The 18,061-nt window shown below is 44.5% G+C and overlaps 1 protein-coding gene across 6 annotated transcripts in view; it reads right to left on the reverse strand.

Annotated features, from left to right (window-relative positions):
• ATXN1 (ataxin 1) overlaps positions 1-17,839 on the reverse strand; it is a 393,801-nt gene extending 375,962 nt beyond the window's left edge. The window contains exons 1-2 of one of the 6 annotated variants that reach the window (XM_059937989.1): positions 17,787-17,839; positions 9,601-9,715 (exon numbers count right to left, since the gene is read on the reverse strand). The gene's annotated coding sequence lies outside the window, so the exon portion shown is untranslated. The other 5 variants (XM_059937986.1, XM_059937983.1, XM_059937984.1 and 2 more) reach the window with 5 other exon arrangements.
• Between the last annotated feature and the right edge of the window lie 222 nt (positions 17,840-18,061).

Here is an 18,061-nt window from a genome sequence, read left to right on the forward strand (position 1 = left end):
GAAATGTTCATTTTGGCCTCAGAGAGGAAAACGGGTTGGACCAGAACAAGTGCCCATTGAGAAAGGCCACTGAGGAGGGACAGCACACCCTAAATCACTGCAACCCAGCGGGGCCACTGGTCCCAGTTCAGGCCTGGAGACCAGACTCCCCCAGAGCTCCATACCCGCGAAAGTGTTCCCGCCCTCCTGCCCGCAGAGCTCTCTCCAGGGAAGAGCTACAATAGCAAGGGAAGCCGGGCAGCAGTGGGCCCCTCAGTCTAACCTGCACGAAAATCAAACCCGCGAAGCTCACTCCTCAGCAGGTGGCCTGTCGGACTAAGTGAGCGGAAGGTGTGAAGAGCCCAACCCAGGATCCTCGAAGAAGGGTTCAACCTCGCCAAGCCTGGAACTGCTGACTGATCTCTCCAGGCCCACGTGAGGGAGGCTGCCAGGCCCCCAGGACGGCCCCCACGGCAGGGCTCCCCGAGAGAAACGGGGGTCAGCAACACAGGGCGGAGAGCCCCAAAGGTGGGCAGAGGAGACGAGACATCTAGGAGACTGGCCCAGGATGGATCAAGGTCCAGGAGTGCGGAGCAGGTGGGAAGGAGAGTAGAAAGGGGCCCTCGGGCAGTAGAAAAGCACTAGGGTTTCAACAGGGAGCGGTTCCCTGGTGTTCAACAGGGGAGCGGTGAGCAGTTGAGAATGAGAAGTATTCCAGCCAAGCCGAGCCGCTGGCCGGCCGGGTGCAGAATGTGAGCTGCAGTCATCTCCCTTCTTCCTTCCAGGCTGGCCCTGGGTATGATCACAGAAGAAAAGAGACATCATCGAAAATCTTGGACTTGCATACAACAAAAAGTCAGAGAATCCAAATAAAAAACAATCGGACTGGGGAAACAGCTGCAGTACATATGACTTTAAGAAAGATCAATTTCTAGAGCACACAAAGAGCTCATAGGCACAGATGAGAAATTATCAAGACTCCCGCTTGCTAATTGTATAAAAGAAAATCAGTAAGTAAACACAGATGGAAATGTTCTGCGACTGAGAGGGATCAAAGGAATGCAAATTTTAAAACCAAGAAGCCTATTAAATTAGCCAAAAAAGAGTAAGTCCCGCAATTAATCAGGTTGAAGCAAGACATAGTCATATATCATCAGTAACAATGTAAATGTTGTCTTTTAGAAAGCAGTTCAGAGCAAGGCCCCTCCATCTAGGAATAAGCCTTCTGATGTGATTGTATCCTAAGAAAATACTTAAGTGTACAAAGGTAATCACTGCAGTTTTATAATAGTAAACAATTAGAACCAACTCCAATGTCCACAAATAATACAAAACCTAAATTAAGAGAAAACAACTTGATGGTATATTATATAATCCTTGCAAAGGATAACTGTACAGTCTAGGTTGCAAATCAGAATGTTTATGCTAAATGGAAAAAGCAAAAGTGAAAATATATGTTAAATTGTCAAGAACTAAAACACAACACCTAATAGTGACTTATGGACTGGGATGGTGGAATCAAAGGGAATTTTTGCTTTCATTGGTTTTCTCTTATTGTAGTAAAGAATAGACAAAAGATGTCTAAAATGTAATATTTCTATCCATTGCACAGCAACTAACACCCTCTTCTGTGGAGCAGGTCGACCTTCAGTAGAACATCACACCCAGAACAGGGAAGGCGGTCCAGGCTCTCCCAAGTTTCAATGGTCCGTCTGGAATTCAAACCTGCCCACAAAGGGCTGTGAAGGGCTCCTCCTACCCTGAGTACCCCCAAAGATACAACTCTTTCCTTAGTTCTTGTTTTTTTTTTTCCAGCCCTTAAATTCTATACTTTCCTCTCCTTTCTTTTCTTTAAATTATGTACTGAGATCCTACCACAGGCAATATACAGTGAATGCTCATTTGATCCTTCCAGCAATCCTGTAAGATAGACCTTGTCACCATCCCCATTTTACAGATGAGAAAACTGAGGACCACAGATTTAAGAAATGTGGCCTGGGACACACAACTAAGGAGCCAGGGCCAGAATTCAAACCTTAACCTCCCTGTCTTCAAAGCCCTCACTTTTAACACCCCTATTGCCTCCTCCCTTCCTCTCTGCCTATGAAACAAACAAAACAACAAAACGAAACACGCTTAAACGTCACCTCTTCTATTTGCACTGGCTGCCGAAAAACACTACTCAATGAGTCAAGAGACATCAGTATGAACGGTTTACAGAACGGTTTACAAATGAACCAAAAGGACAAAGTAATGCTACGCACACCAACTGGGAAAGTTGATGCGGAAGAAAAAAGGAATTACCTCGAGCCTCAAATCTGCACCTGCAGGTAAAACCAAACGACATCCAAAGGATTTCTACTTGTAAATTAAAAGCAGAATGTGACCCTCGATGCTACTGCAAAGAGCAGAGCTTCTGCACTCCCCTTACAAAAAATTATTCCATAATTAGCAGAAAGATTCCTTCCAGTGATAACACAGCCACTCCAGAAATGGATGTTGTTTGGGGCATGGTAGCAAGAAGAGGAAAAAGGAGCTGAGGAAGCGGTAAGGTACGGAACTAATAGAGATGGGGTGATAAATGATTTTAGGCACCCCTGATGACTTACTTTATAAATAATGACACAATAATAGCTGAAAATGTAAATTCTAATTAAATACAAAACCGAACCAAGTCAAACAACAGCAAATGATGTTTGACAGAGCAAAGGTCTCTGGGGGAGGGTGGGGGGAACCGAGAGGAAGAATTACAATAAAATCTATTCACGGAACTGTGCCGTGTTAGAGATAGAAGAGGCCTGAGTGATCACTTCTTTCACCCGCTTTCTTTCCTGTAAATGGAGAAACTGAGGCCCAGCAAGGTAGAGCGGGTGGTCCACCTCACCTTGCAGCAAGGCAGTTAAAAGAAACTCGGTCTCCCCAAAACCCGCCCAACAGCTTTCTACCACACCCCACTCACGCTGTGGTGTCCTGGAAAGCTACTCCATTTGAAATCTTATTTTGAAAAAAAGGATTAAACATTCTATGAATATTAAATTCCTTTTTAATAATTTTCGAATGCACAGGGGCACACTGAAAAAAAGAAGCCTGGATTTGATTTCTTTTGGAAAATTGCACACCGCTCAGCGTTTAACCTCGTATTGAGTGAAATATTAACAGGCCATATAATGGTTTCAGTGTTCCTTCAGTAAAGCTAAACAGAATTCGAAAAACATATCCCCCAGGCCTACAGTGGAGTTTCTGGAGCACACATTAAACTCAACGCTCCGCTCAACAAGCCCGTCACTGTTAAGTAACTCATCAGAAAATAAAGAGGGAATTACCAAAGGGGAATTGCCAAGCAATTAGTTCTCTGAAGCAGATGACATACAACTGCTGCAAGGGAGGAGCTTCCCCGTTAGTCATATGTCAGAGTCAGAGCCTCCTAATCTGTAAATAAAATGCATCACATATGATCACAGCTCGGATGAAGGCTGGGGCTGCCATCCACGTGTGCACAGAGGGTAAATCCCAAATCCTCTTGTTCTGTGTGTCTATAAAGCAAGATTTGCCTCTGAAGACATTTTTTTAAAAAACATCCTTGGTAATTTTCTTTCTTTTATGGAAGTATAATTGACCTACAACACTCTGTTAGATCCAAGGGCACAACAGAGTGATTTGATGGTTCTACACGTTACAAAATGATCATCACTTACATTCTTCAACTGTAAGAAAGAAACTCTTAGTTCTCCCTGGGCAGCCTAAGAGAAAAGTGATCTTTCTTCTCTATCCTTTTGACATGAGTTGGTCAAGACTCATCACTGGTCCAGTGAAGGTGAGAAAATGAGCCTGGGAGGGGCAGGGACCAGAGGTGAAGGGACAGGAGGGGCAGAGGTGGGGGGGGGGGAGGAGGGGAGGGGATACAAGCTCTGAGCTTCCCGATGGCCTCCCTGACTTAAGTGTGACCTCCTTTCACCCCATGTTTTGTTCTTTGAGTTGGATTGGGTGCCACCCACCATCTATCAAACTGCAGAGAGAAATAGTTCCTATCTGCCAAACCTTGCAAACTGAGCACTGACCCAGTAAAACGCTTTCAAGAGTCAAAAGTTCATCACCTCGCTTTCAAGAGTCAAAAGTTCATCACTGGACACCAAACATTTGGAGCCCAACTTAAGCCAATCCCCTGAAACACAGATAAGCATATGCCATGGTCATCATTTTCTTCAATTAATAATTATTGAAAGTACGTAGGAATCTCAGGGAGGAGGACAAAGAGTGAAAGAAAGGGAAACAACACAGCAAAGACAGCCTGTATGTGACCCTGAACAGACAGGCGCGCCTGGAAAAGGAGGGCTCATCGTCCATGAACCTTCTCTGATCCTGACCTCTGAGAGCCGGCCGCACCTCTGCTGTGGGTCCTTAAATACTACTCCTGGGCACACCTTGCCTTACAGAAGGAGCTGAGGGCTTGAGAGACAATGCATGGCAGCAGTTAAGAATACAGATTGAAAAAAAAAAAAAAAAAAAAAAAAAGAATACAGACTGGGGGATTCCCTGATGGCACAGTGGTTAAGAATCCGCATGTCAATGCAGGGGACACGGGTTCGAGCCTTGGTCCGGGAAGATCCCACATGCCGCAGAGTAACTAAGCCTGCGAGCCACAACTACTGAAGCCGGTGCGCCTACAGCCCGTGCTCCGCAACAAGAGAAGCCATCACAATGAGAAGCCCGCGCACCGCAACGAAGAGTAGCCCCCGCTCGCCGCAACTAGAGAAAGCCCACGTGCAGCAATGAAGAGCCAACGCAGCCAAAAATAAATAAATAAAATTTTTTAAAAGGCGGGGGGCTTCCCTGGTGGCGCAGTGGTTAAGAATCCGCCTGCCAATGCCAGGAACACGGCTTTGAGCCCTGGTCCAGTAAGATTCCACGTGCCACGGAGCAACTAAGCCCGTGTGCCACAACTACTGAAGCCCGCGTGCCACAACTACTGAGCCCACGTGCCACAACTACTGAAGCCTGCACGCCTAGAGCCCATGCTCCACAACAAGAGAAGCCACCGCGATGAGAAGCCCGCACACCACAACGAAGAGTAGCCCCCGCTCGCCACAACTAGAGAAAGCCCGCGCACAGCAATGAAGACCCAACGCAGCCAAAAATAAAAAATAAATAAATTAAATAAATTAAAAAAAAAAAAAAAAAGAATACAGGCTGGGGTCCCAGCATGACTCTACCACTTAACAGCTGAGCAGTCTTGGGCAAGTGATTTAACCTCTCTGTGCTTCAGTTTCCTCACCTGTGAAATGCAGATAATAGCAGTGCCTACCCCAAAGGATTGCAGTGAGGATTAAAAGAGTTAATACACAGAAAGTGTGGACTATTGATCATCTGATCATCTCCATATTTCCTTTAGGGTCTTGTTGGCATAATGCCTCTCACATATTATATGCTCACTGAATCTTTGCAGACAGCATGGTCTGCCCCCTGGAGTTGTTGAGTTGTTTTCTCCATTCCTGTCACTCCTGTCCTAACCTTCTTGTCTTTTATGAAAGGTAGGTAAGTCACAGCCTCATTCTGGGCCATTTAGGGGACTACAGACAGCCCATCAAAATAACTCAGGTTAAAAAAAAATCTTAAATAATCCTCAAATATTCCTTCATTATATTAAGACTGACTCCCCAATAATGGCAATATAACCAGATAATGTCCAGCTTTCTCCTTCGCTTTGAGCTATGCAGTCTTTCTCCCCAGAGCCAGGGCTCACTAACTCTACATTTTCTATAAAGTATAAATGAAAAGCCAAATTGTCCAGAAAGCTGTGACTAGTAGCTGGAAATATATATATATGTATATATATACACACACATATACACACAAACACACACACACTCAAATAACATTTAGGAGTCCACACTAAAGTTATGAAACACGCCCATATTAATGTGATTTATCAAAGTACAATAAATGAATTGCCACAAATGAACAATTGCTCCAGAGTCAAGTAGGTGGCACAATGTGATTTACGCATATCACATGAGATAAATAAATCCACGGTGGAAAAGATCAAAGGCAAAGCTGGAATCGTTGTCAGTGTGTCCAGGGCTTCACTGAAAATCTTCTTAATAAAACTGTTTAGAGGAAAATAGAGGGATCATTTGTTTAAATGAAAAGAGATACTGCATGCGCTGAATTTCAAAAGCAGCATTCATTTTCATACACACACGTTAGATCTGGCTAAAATTAGCTCAAGTTTCTATTTTTTTAAAGGTCTTAAAGAATAAAGGTTTCAATAAGATTTCATTGAGCTAAAGCTCAGCCCTGAGTTTCCAAGGTGCCTGAGTGTCTAGGGAAGACGCCCCCCCCCCATTACCCACCCCGTGCATCATCCCAATTTCTCCATCCTCCCTCCCTTCACCCCAGGTCTTAAACAGGAAACATACAAAGGCTGTGCCACAGCAATGCTCCATTTCTGCTGCCTCCACTGTCTCTTACTTCCCTCTACATATTCCACTCTGGCTGACGTCATCACTGAAATATACTCATCCCGCCTGCCTGTCAAACTTCCTGCCAGGCACAAGAACCCAAAGCCCAATCTCGAGGATCACTTTCATGCCAACGGCTCCTCCAAATTTATCTCCAGACCAGATCTCTCAGTAATCTTATTCCCACACTCTACTGTCTGCCGGACCCCAGCAACTCAGATGTCCACCAGCACCTGGGCTTCTGCCACGATGGCCTCATCAATTACATACCATGCACTTGCTTGTTATGGCCCTGGCACTGAAACAGTCATCCTCACACTCTATCCATCTCTTCCCACAGAAATGCTAACCAGTCTTCAGAGTTCAACTCAAATTGTCCCTCCTCCTCCAGGTCTTTCCCCATCATCCTACTCAGCATCATTCTCCTGAATTCCTTCTGTGTTAGAACCTGCCCCAGTAAGTACAACCCACCCCATTCTGCCTTGCATTAGTTATTTCAGAGCATTTCTTCTTCCCCCTACTTGACCACGAAGAATATAACCTCCTCCTAGTAGCTCTTACTCACTCTGTGCAGCAGTAAAAAAAAAAAAAAAATACACAGTGAATAAATGAATGAATCATTTCTTTACATAGACCGTGCCTGTAAATGAGGTAGGTCATAAACTGCTATAGCTGTATTGTATTAATAAAATAGCTAGAACCAGAAATAACTGTAATCTAGGTTTTATTTTTCTTAAAAAAGAAAAAACCTTAATGAGTATACCAGAGTACAACATGAATGATACTGTTTCCTTGCTTACATTTAGCCATCAATTGTGAGGACTGTAATGAGGCCATTATTTATGCAAAACATTTAGCTAATGCTTATAAGCTTCCTTTAAATGCGATCCTAGGAAATGTCAGCTGCTTAAAACTCAAGGTGACTCTGCACTGCTTTGTCAGTAATATGAGTATTCCTATGACACTTAATATACTGTACTATGTACTATAAAAACCTGGATCTCTTCTCAATAAGCTACACATACTGACCAAGAGATAGGACTGTTTGCTGCCCGTTTTTTTCACAATAAATTCTTGAGACATTCCTGTTTTAACACATGATTCTCTTTAAACACCACAGGTTAAAAAAAATTGCATATGTGTTAACCACATATGCAATTAAGCCACTTCCCCCAAAACTTCAAGGTGAGGATTTTCTGCCTAAAATGGATAATACCCCTAACAGAGAAATTAGCAATAAGACATCGCACCCCTTTCAACGGAGCTGACACTTGTAGGCCTTATGAGACTTAACTCTGCACAGAATTCTAGAGTGTTCTATCTCCTTTGAAAGACGCTTTCCCCAACCCACAGCCCATAAAATGTAAAGTACTCAGTGCCATATTTCACAAGGATAGAATGTGTATGATAACTTCCTCTCTCCCCTGCCTTGCCCCCCAGTAGGACTTTACTGACCCCCCTTTCTGAGGCACAGTACTTCCGGCATTCAGGTATGTGTGTGTTTTTACTCAGACCACAAGTGACGTCACTTATGCCTGCAACTCAGCAGTTCATCCTACAGTATAAAAACAATACATAGGCAACCTGCATCAGGAATCAAGGTAGACTAACACAAAGTTCAGAAAAATAAATAAAAGGCCCGTTGGCTTTGCAGGGCTGCAAATATCTACAATGTTGGTCCAAAGACCAAGGTACAGGGATATTTACTTATTCCGAGTCATGTATAGTTGAGAAGCAACCATAACCAAATAAGAACATTACAATCACCCTGTCAAGACAAGTCACAGGTTCACAGTGACAGCACAGGTTCATGGATCATAAACCATATACCAGGTACTATTCTGCCCAGTGTACAAATATTACGTCATTCCATCCTCACAGCAGCCCTAGAGAAACGTCTAACATTATCTCCATCTTACACAGAAGAAACTGAGGAATAGGAAGGTTACAGGGCTGCCCAAGTTCACAGTGGCAGCTCTAGATTTTAAATTCAGACAGGCTGGTTCCAGAGCCCTGCGCTCTTATCTCAAATACCATGGAATTTATATGGAAGTTAAAAACTGGATCTTAGAAGCCCGGGGTTGGTGGGGGGCGGTTCTTTATTTAAAGAAATCTACTGAATCAGTTTCAAAATGAACATTTTGATAAAGCAAGTATTCACCTCTTAAACATCAGCTGAAAATCCAGAGTTTTGTATGTGAGGTTTGGTAAAAGTGGACTGTGCATCTCACCAAGGAAGGAAATCCAACATGACTCAGGAAGAGCTGCCCAGAGACCACCTGATCCAGCCTTTGCCAAAGCTGTGGAACATCAGTATGACTCCAAGAGACCATTAAGGTTCATTTTGATTCAGTAGATCTAGGGTGGAGCCCCTATTCTATTTTTTTTAACCTGTCCCGGTGATTCTGGTGCCCAGCCAGGCTCGGGAACCTCTGAACTAGTCTATTTCCACAGCTTGGAGCAGGACTACTCCCAAGGCAAACAGAGAGAAGGGATCTATTTCACAATCTCCTCCGGTTGCGAATACCAGTGTTCCCAAGCCCTTATTGCCCCAACTTCTAACTAACTTCCATGGTCTCCTGATTTCATGTAGGCACTCTCCTCTTGTCTTCCCTTTAACAGAGAACCATGAGTCATCAATCCTGCATCCACCCTGGGTCTGCATGACTCTCCAGATGAGAAAAATTTACTGTACAGAAATCAGGAAGTTGTAAAATCCAAACAGACACAGAGAAATTCAAGATCCAACAAATATGGGTTGCTACCGAACAAACGACCCCGTCTCCCTACACAAGGGTCATACCACCACAATAACCTAAAACGTGACTTAAGACAACCATTTGGTAGCAAAACATTCTCACCAGCTTGAAGTACAGGTGACAATTAAAATGAGCAGGTTCCAGCCCAACACACACGATAATCGACCATCCACAAAGTCAGAGGTAGACTACTTCATAAACCAAATAAATCAAAAAGAGAAATACTCTAATCCGAGCTTTAAAGAAACCTCTCTTGGCGATTTCTCAATTTCCCACACAATACAGTTTGCAAAGAACAATTATCTTGAACAGTCTACAAAGTGCTAAAGTACGGCTAGTAGGCGATTTTCCCAGGTCAGACTTTATCCTCAGATGGAAACTAGAGAGCATCGCAAAACTCTCACCTGATGGGTGACGCACTCTCCTGCAGTGGCTGTGGAGGACGAGCCTGCTGTCCGAAGATGACAGACAAATCTGCAGCTTGAATGGACCACCCTGGTGATCTGCTGCACGATCCTCCTGCAATGGTCCAGGGGGTGCAGAAGAGGAAATCCAAAATGAGAAACAGAACGAACGGCTTTAAAACATAATTCCACCTGAAAGTGCCCATGCACTGAAATCTAAACTTTAAGAACATCAAATTTTGCATTGTTTTATGAGAATTACACAGCTACCACCAGCCAGCTCAAAAGGCAGGTCTGGTTTTATTCAACAGGGCTCAGAGGGAGGCCAACACACAGAAAGGTCATCCCTTCAATCAAATTAAGAGCTTGGTCTCCCCATTTGAGACAGCTACTGTCATTCTTTTCTCTAATGATTCTAGCCAATTTCCTCATAAACACATGCTGGTAATCACAGGACTATCAGGTGAAAATGGGCATGGACTGAATAGTAATTGAGCCAGAGTCTAACTTTCACGAGGCATATCTTACTATCAACATGCAACTTTGAGGCACAATCATGAAACAGAGCAGTTATTAGCATACCAGTCTAATGGGATAGAAGAAAGAATCAAATGCAGAAAAAAAAAATTTTAAGTATGCATATACTCACTAGACTTTCTTTTCCACTAAACTTTAAATGATTTAATTACTGAATGTATGTCTACTTGATTTTTATTCTGCCACAATATCTTGAGCATGTTTAAGTAAAAATTACCCACTGTATGATGAATGAGTGAATGTGTGAATGGATGAATGAGAGAATGAATGAATCTTCCATATACCTTTCCATCAGGGAGACTGGTGCTTGTAGTAGGTTTTGTGAGGTAAAGACCTATGCATAGAAATGGAAGAAGTTGAGGGCTCGATCTGCTAACATAGTTTCCAGCACTATCTATTTAAATCATGTTTTTAAATACTGGTAGTTCCCAACTCTCCACATTAAATAAAATCAGTAGCACAGTTATTATAAACTAATCCCCAAACTAGTCATTGCTGGACTGATTTTTTTCAGCCTTTGATTCCTGGAGCTGATCTGCATATTTGTTTAGGCTGGTTTTAAATTTAGTTTGGGTTTCCTAAGCCCACGCCAGGTAACAGTAGGAAGGAGAAGGCCCAGGATTATATTGGGTGTCAGAAAAAAAACTATTCTGGAGCTATGAATATGATCTCCAATGTGAATAATCTGTAAACAGGTAAGTGAGCCAATTATCCTTGGGTACATGGCAACACATCTCATGATTATTTTCATCCATACACACTCACTATTTTTAAGAGCACAGCCCAGCTGGAAAGGAAAATAATTTCGATTGCTTTCCAACACTTTGCGAAGTAATGAATAATAGCCAAAGTATTCTTACTTCTAGCTAATCCATTCACCAAGTATTTATTTAAGCATCTATTGCATGCCTGGGACTGATATGCAGAAGAAGGAAGTTTTCTAGGCCTTGGTTTCCCCACATGTAATCAGTAAGTGTAGACAGAGAAAGAAGCAAGCTGTTCTAGACTATAACGTCTCTGAAGTCCTTGGAAGACACTGTCCTTCACTAAGAAGCTTGCTGAGTTACAAATATAAATAGTGGCCAAGTTAAATAGAAGCTCACAATATTCTATTTATTCTTACACAGTACTTGTTTTAAGGGCCCGGGAGGGGGTAGTAATCTTGATTTTATCTAGTAACATTTCAAATGAAGCATCAAAATACTTGATCATCATTTTCAAACAAGGTGCAGGTACCGGGGATTTGCAAAGTGCTTGCTTTATGAGCTAACAGTTGAGAGTGTTGCCTTGTGTATTGATGTATGTGCACACCATCCTATTTACCTATCACCTGGCAGATAAGCTTTTATAGAGTCCAAATTACAGTCTCCTTCTATTCTGCTGAAGTGCAGAGAACAGTCAAACATGATGCAAATGCTGTAAAATATTAATTTACTCTCACGTTGGTATGCCTACTTATTTCAAAAGCTACACCAGTTAGACTAACTCAAAGAGTTAACATAACTTGCTGTGTTCCACTGGAGGGAAGAAACACAAGGATAAAGCAAGGCAGAGTGGACTCTGTATTGCAAAAACATACAAACAACATACCAGAAAATAGCCTATAGACTGTTTTATGTATCTGCTAAAAATGGAACCCTTAATATTTAAAAAGCACAGCAGGGCAACATAACACAATACTATTAATGGTGGAAGACAGAAAGATGGCCTAAGTAATACTGATGTGACAGTCAGTAAAGAGGTGATAATATATAAATAATAAGGATACAGGATATAATATAAATACTTCGGGGAGAGTAGGCCAAAGTTAAGGGTGCAATAAAAGAAAATTTGCCATACGCGGTGACAGAAAAAATACATTTTCTTTGAATGTTAGAAGCATAAATGTTTACAGGTTAGCAGCTATGACAATGATCACTAAAAACTTCTGCTAAATAACTCATTCAAAACGTGTCCATTAAAGAGCACCTAAATAGAAAAAAAGGAGTTCCTCTTAGCCTGAATCCAAACACCATCATCAGGGGAACCTCTCCCCCCCGAAAGCCTCAAACTGTGATTACACTACAATGAATTTTCTGAAAAGTAATTTTCAGGTTTAGGATACAATTTTTGCTTACATTATTGCCATTACCATTGCATTTTCATTACTCCACAAATGGGATGCATTAAAAGCTATAAAAAAAATCAATGAATCAGTTCTGCTCACATCAAATATGTCAAAGAGAATATAATGCTTGCTGCTTTTTTGTCTTTAATAGTTCTAAAATGTGTTTTAGTACATTTGAAATGGTAATAGGTAGTACACATATTTATAGTACATTGGCCTGAAAACTTCAGATTTATAAGGATTATAAAATATATTACTACACTGATAAAGACAAAGATACATAAATTATAAAACAGGAAAGAGATTTCTGAAAACTATTTCCACCAATAAAGATTAGTTACCTAAACCTTTTTATTACTCCTGCAATTTTAAGTATTTACATATTTTTAAAACCTTGATCCAATTACAACTCTTTCGGCCAACATCCGAAAATATTCTCCAACACTGGCATGGAGTATACTCATTATTACACCACCTCTTAAATTCTGAATGCGTATTTTATTAAACTGAATTGAATGAAACTAAAATTTGAACAGCATAATTGAGGACTACAAAATTCTTTAAAAAGGGGCAGTCCTGTGTGGAATGCCCTAGAACAGAAATTATTATCTCTATTGGGATTTCTATGATTTCTTATTTTCAGTGCTTTTCACAAAATAAGGAGAGCCTGCTTCTGATAAGCTTGGAAGTATGAGCAGAACTAAATCTGTTGTTTGAAGCAGTTAAGCTGCACATATCAAAAGATATAAAGCAATGGAAATCAAATCATGTCTCCCCTATAAAAATAATATTCTGCCTTGCTGTACTATGTCATCTTACACAAGTATTTAAGCTTTTCATAGTCTAAACTATGTGTTACTTGCAGACAACTATAAATGAAAGAATTAACATTCACTCCTACCTTCACTAAATTTCAGGCTTTTAGTAAAAACATGTTTATTGACTAACTTCTTACAGGAAACAAAATGAGCCAGTGTTACCATGCGTTAGTCATCAAAAACTGTCATTCAAGGTAAGTGCAAACAGAAAATCCACTTGACATTTCAGAATGGAAAAAAAATAAAGGCACATTTATACAAAAGGAATGTGAATCAAACTCTGTAATGACAACAAAACCAGGAGTCACAGAAACATGCTTATTGATATTTTAATAATCTCTTAAGGCTGGCCTTTCCCGGGACTCCCAGACAACTGAGTTAGGTCTGTTGAAACGTAAGGCCAGTTACAGACATTTCATGTATAATTTGATGACTAAAGAGTTGTCCTTGAATTCTTCTCCAAGAGTATAGGGCAATTCAGAGGCCGGAAAGCCTAGATATAATATTTCTAATGAAGTATCACTTCTGTTTACCAAACCCTCTTCAAACGAAATCCAGAAGGGAAAATATTGACTTTCACAGTTCCCAATCAAGCACATTTTTCATACTTATTTTAGGATGAATTTATTTGTACACTGAAAAATACATGTTCACGTTTGGCTGCAAGTGAAGCGATTTTCTGTACATTGTAAAAGGTAATCCAGGACCTCCAAGGTGTTGTGTAAAACTTAAACTTCTGCGCTTTATTTTATATCCTTGCCTCCCCCATCTATTTACCTCCTAGAAATAATGGCCCGTTTTAAACACAGCAACGCTTGATCTGAGCAGGTCACAATCACGTTACCAACTGCATAAACTCACAGAATGGTAGAAATTCATAAACCCCCTGTGAGGAGCACTGAGTAGCCCTCTCAATCTTAGCCCCAGAGGGAAAAAAAAGGATTTACCAATTTAGCTATGGGGCTGTAAAACTGTAAACTGACTGGCAGGGTCACAATGACATCAAGACGTCATTATTCTCAATTATTTTTTCTTTCAAATATCAGAGTTATTAAAATACTCTCCCTTATTTGGATTGCCTGAGCAACACAGAGCTTCAGCAACCAAAGCTACTTTTCTTTCCTTTTTTGTTTCCGAACAGTGTTATTTTTCTTTGCTCAGCAGGCTTAATAAGGTGGTCCCCTAATGCAAACAGCAGAATGCTGCTCTCTAAATTATTAAATGCCCATGAAATTATATTCCCAAATAGAGTACAAGTTATTGTGCAAAAGCACCATACATTTCTACCAGCTATAGGCCTGCATCATCCCTTACCTTAGACAAAAACCTTTTAACCTACTACCACAAAGGTAAGGATCATGGCCAAGAAATCCAAGTTAAGAATGAATACATTCAGAATGACTGCCTACTGTCAGTAGCATTTTTTTGCTATTATGACGGCCATCCAGTTTTCAAATCTGACAATGGGGATATCCTTCTGGAATAAATTACTTCCGCTGAATAAATCCTTTAGAAAACCCAGTTGTGGGCTTCCCTGGTGGCGCAGTGGTTGAGAATCTGCCTGCCAATGCAGGGAACACGGGTTCGAGCCCCGGTCTGGGAGGATCCCACATGCCGCGGAGCGACTGGGCCCGTGAGCCACAATTGCTGAGCCTGCACGTCTGGAGCCTGTGCTCCGCAACAGGAGAGGCCGCGATGGTGAGAGGCCCGCGCACCGCGATGAGGAGTGGCCCCCACTTGCCGCAACTAGAGAAAGCCCTCGCACAGAAACGAAGACCCAACACAAGCCATAAATAAATAAATAAAATTTAAATAAATAAATAAATAAAAATTTGAAAAGAAAACCCAGTTGTGACTACTGGCAACTTGAGTTCTAAAGGATGACTTCTTCTGCACTTGAAAGGGTTAAGTGCCTGCAAGGCCAAAGGCACCAGACAGCCTGCAAAAGAAATGTTGCTTTAGTCAGCTCTGAAAGGTTTCTAACAAGTACCAAATACTTGTTGATCTGTTCACAATAAACACCAGCAGGACGGTCAGGCTCCTCTCACTGTCTGGGGAGATGCATTTACATACTGCACCCAGTAAGCACAGCTTGTTGGTCTCCTTTATAAAAGTTGAGTAACTAGAAGCATCATTCAGTGTCTCCCGTCCAAAAATGACAGAAAGAAGGTGCAGCTGAAATAGTAAAGTCTCTCATCTGGCTGGGGCAGCACAAATACTGTGCATGAAACACTTGGGAGTAGTCCAGGCACAAGACAAACCCACCTGAATGGACGGAGGAACACTGTCTGTTGCCATGGCAGCCTGATCTAATTACATGAGTGATCAGAGTTGGAGTAAGTACACCGAAAACCTACACCCGCTGACAGGTATCTACGAGATGAGAAAGGCAGGCAGGCAGAAGGTTCAGGGGAGTCCTTCAACCTCTGCTTTATGTAGAAGGTGGCACTCAAGCCCGGTTATCTGTGGAGCTGCTAAAATATTGACTGATGCAGGCACAGAGGGCAATCAGAGGAGATTAAATGCCAAAGCATTAACCGTTATGGTGCAGTCCCTTTCCAAGAGTTCATTTGCAGGATTTTCTCATCCTTCTCTCTGGTGGTTTCTTCAGGCAAACACTGCATTACAAAAAAAGCTTTAGTGTCAAACTACCTTCACCCACCAAATAAACCACCCGGTGGGCTTAAGACAGGGGCTTCTAGGAACTGCAGGGCTCCTCAGAAACCCAAAAGAAATAGCTTAGCTAACACTGTCGAAAAAGTAACTAGCTGTGCCTAAAAATAACCATCAAGTAACTACCCACTGCTGTGAGCGCTATGTAACGATGATGTTTAAATATTAAGAACAGCCTGCATTATAAAACACAAATGTCAATGAGATGTGACTACAAGATTGGCAAAGAACTTATTTGCATACACACATTCCCGTGCATGCACCAGGATGTGCACGGAGTATGCCACTCTAAGCCATTAATTTTTATTCTGTGGGTTTAATAGGGTCTTCTCATTTTGCTAATTGTATCCTGTGGATCTCACAGGGAAACTAAGAATCTCTTCGGGGACAGAACCAGTTTGTAGGAGTCCCTACTGCACAGCATACGGTAAACAAAATAAAAATAGCTTGCCGTTCTCGTTAGCCACATCGCGCATTATATAACCAGCTTCCGACTGACTTTTTTTTTTTCCCCCCTTACTACTCTTCAGCAATTTCCCAATCTCCCGAAGTATTTATATTACCCTCTTATCTGTAGGATTATATACTAAGAAAGCAAAACAAAACAGAGCAGCCACGGGATTGAACCAAACCCCACAGTCCTTGGAAACTGATTTTTTTGTTTGTTTTCTGGCAGGATCTCCACCCCCACCCTACTTCCACCCCCCGCTAAGGTTCTTGCTCAATCTGCCTCGAAAACCTGAATTGTTTCATCGCTTCCAGTCAGCCCCCTACGTGGTCTGAAATAAAATGAAAGCAGCAGCCGCGGAGTTCAGGAAGGCGGCCTGAAGGCGGGGGGGGTGGCCGAGAAGGGGTCGGGGCGGTGCGGAGTCAGCCAAGTGGCCACAGAGGGGGCCCCCTCCCCACCGCGACGGCCTCGGCCGCCCCCTCCCCCGCGCGCGCGCGCACACACTCACAATCGCACGCACTCACTCACACTCGCGCCGCGCTCCGCCACCGCCTCACCTCTTGCTCAGCCCGGCCGGCCCCCTGCCCCGCCCCGCCCCCTGCGGGACCGGCCTGCGCGCAGCGCTGGAACCACGTAGGAGGTGGCGGCTGCGGTGGCAGGAGTGGCGGAGCCTCCGGCCCGGCCCGGCCCAGAGTGAGCAAGCAGCGGGGCTCCAGGGCGCATCCCAGTCCCCGCAGCGCCTCCGCCGCCGCCGCCACCTCCTCCTCCTTCCCCTCCTCCCGGCTTCATTCACCCTCCCAGCAGCCGTACAGCCGTTCACTCCGGCGCGGGCAGGGCAGCGCCTGCCACGGCTCCTCGGCTCCGGCCGCGGGCGCTGGCGGGGGCGCCGGCCCGGGCTGGGGCGCTCGCGGGCTCCCGGCTCCGGGCCGCTGCGACGGCTGCACATGATCAGGAAGCTGCCGTACCAACAGGGCGGCGGCGGCGGCGGCGGCAGCTGCAGCCAGGGCCGCCACCGCCACTCCGGCCGCGCTCCCGGCACCGCACACCCGCTCCCCCAGCACCCACCCCTCAGCGTCCCCCGCTCTCCCACCGCTCTGCGGCCGGCCACGCGCGCGAAGTCCCGGCGCGGCCGCGGGCGCAGACCCTTCCCGGTCCGCAGCCGCACGCCCGGCCAGGCCGGCCTCCGCGGGGAGACCCCCCACCACGGGGCTCCGAGGCCAGGCGGCCCCCGCGGGCAAGCCCAGCCCTTCTCCAGACCCGCTCACTCTCGCCGCCCTCTTCGGGGAGAAGAATGAGAAGGGGGCGGCGGGAGAAGGGGGCAGCGCGACCCCCGGCCTCCGCCTCCCCCTGCGCCACCTCCAGGGAGGAGGACATGGCTCTCCGCACTCGCGGCCGGACCGGCAGCCGCCGTAGCGGGGCGCCGCCGCCGCTCTCCCCGCCCGCCCGTGCCCCCAGCCCGGGCGCGCCCCCTCGCCTGGCGGGCGCCCACCCAGCCCCTGCAGCCCTCCTGCTAGTTGTCCCTGCTCCCAGAGCGGGGATGTCGGCCCGGGAAGCTGGAGCCGGGGAAGGGTGTATGTACACACACACACACACAAACACACACCACACCACAACACAACGCGTCGATTTCCTTCGCTCCTCTTCCAGCTGTTTTCCGTGCCGCCGAATGGGGTTTGGGGTTTGTTTGCTGGTTGTTGCTTTTGCCCCTCTAGGGAGAGCGGGGGTAGGGGGGGGATCTCAATCTAAATCATGGGAGAAGGAGATGGGGGAGGGGGGAGAGAAAGAATCGGAGGAGAAAAAAAAATAGCCACTTACTGTAAAGTGTAAATGGATCTGGGGTTGCGTGGGGAAGGGGGGGCAGAGGGAGAGAAACAGTGT

Source organism: Balaenoptera ricei, chromosome 11, assembly GCF_028023285.1.
Source record: "Balaenoptera ricei isolate mBalRic1 chromosome 11, mBalRic1.hap2, whole genome shotgun sequence".
Taxonomy (NCBI): domain Eukaryota; kingdom Metazoa; phylum Chordata; class Mammalia; order Artiodactyla; family Balaenopteridae; genus Balaenoptera; species Balaenoptera ricei.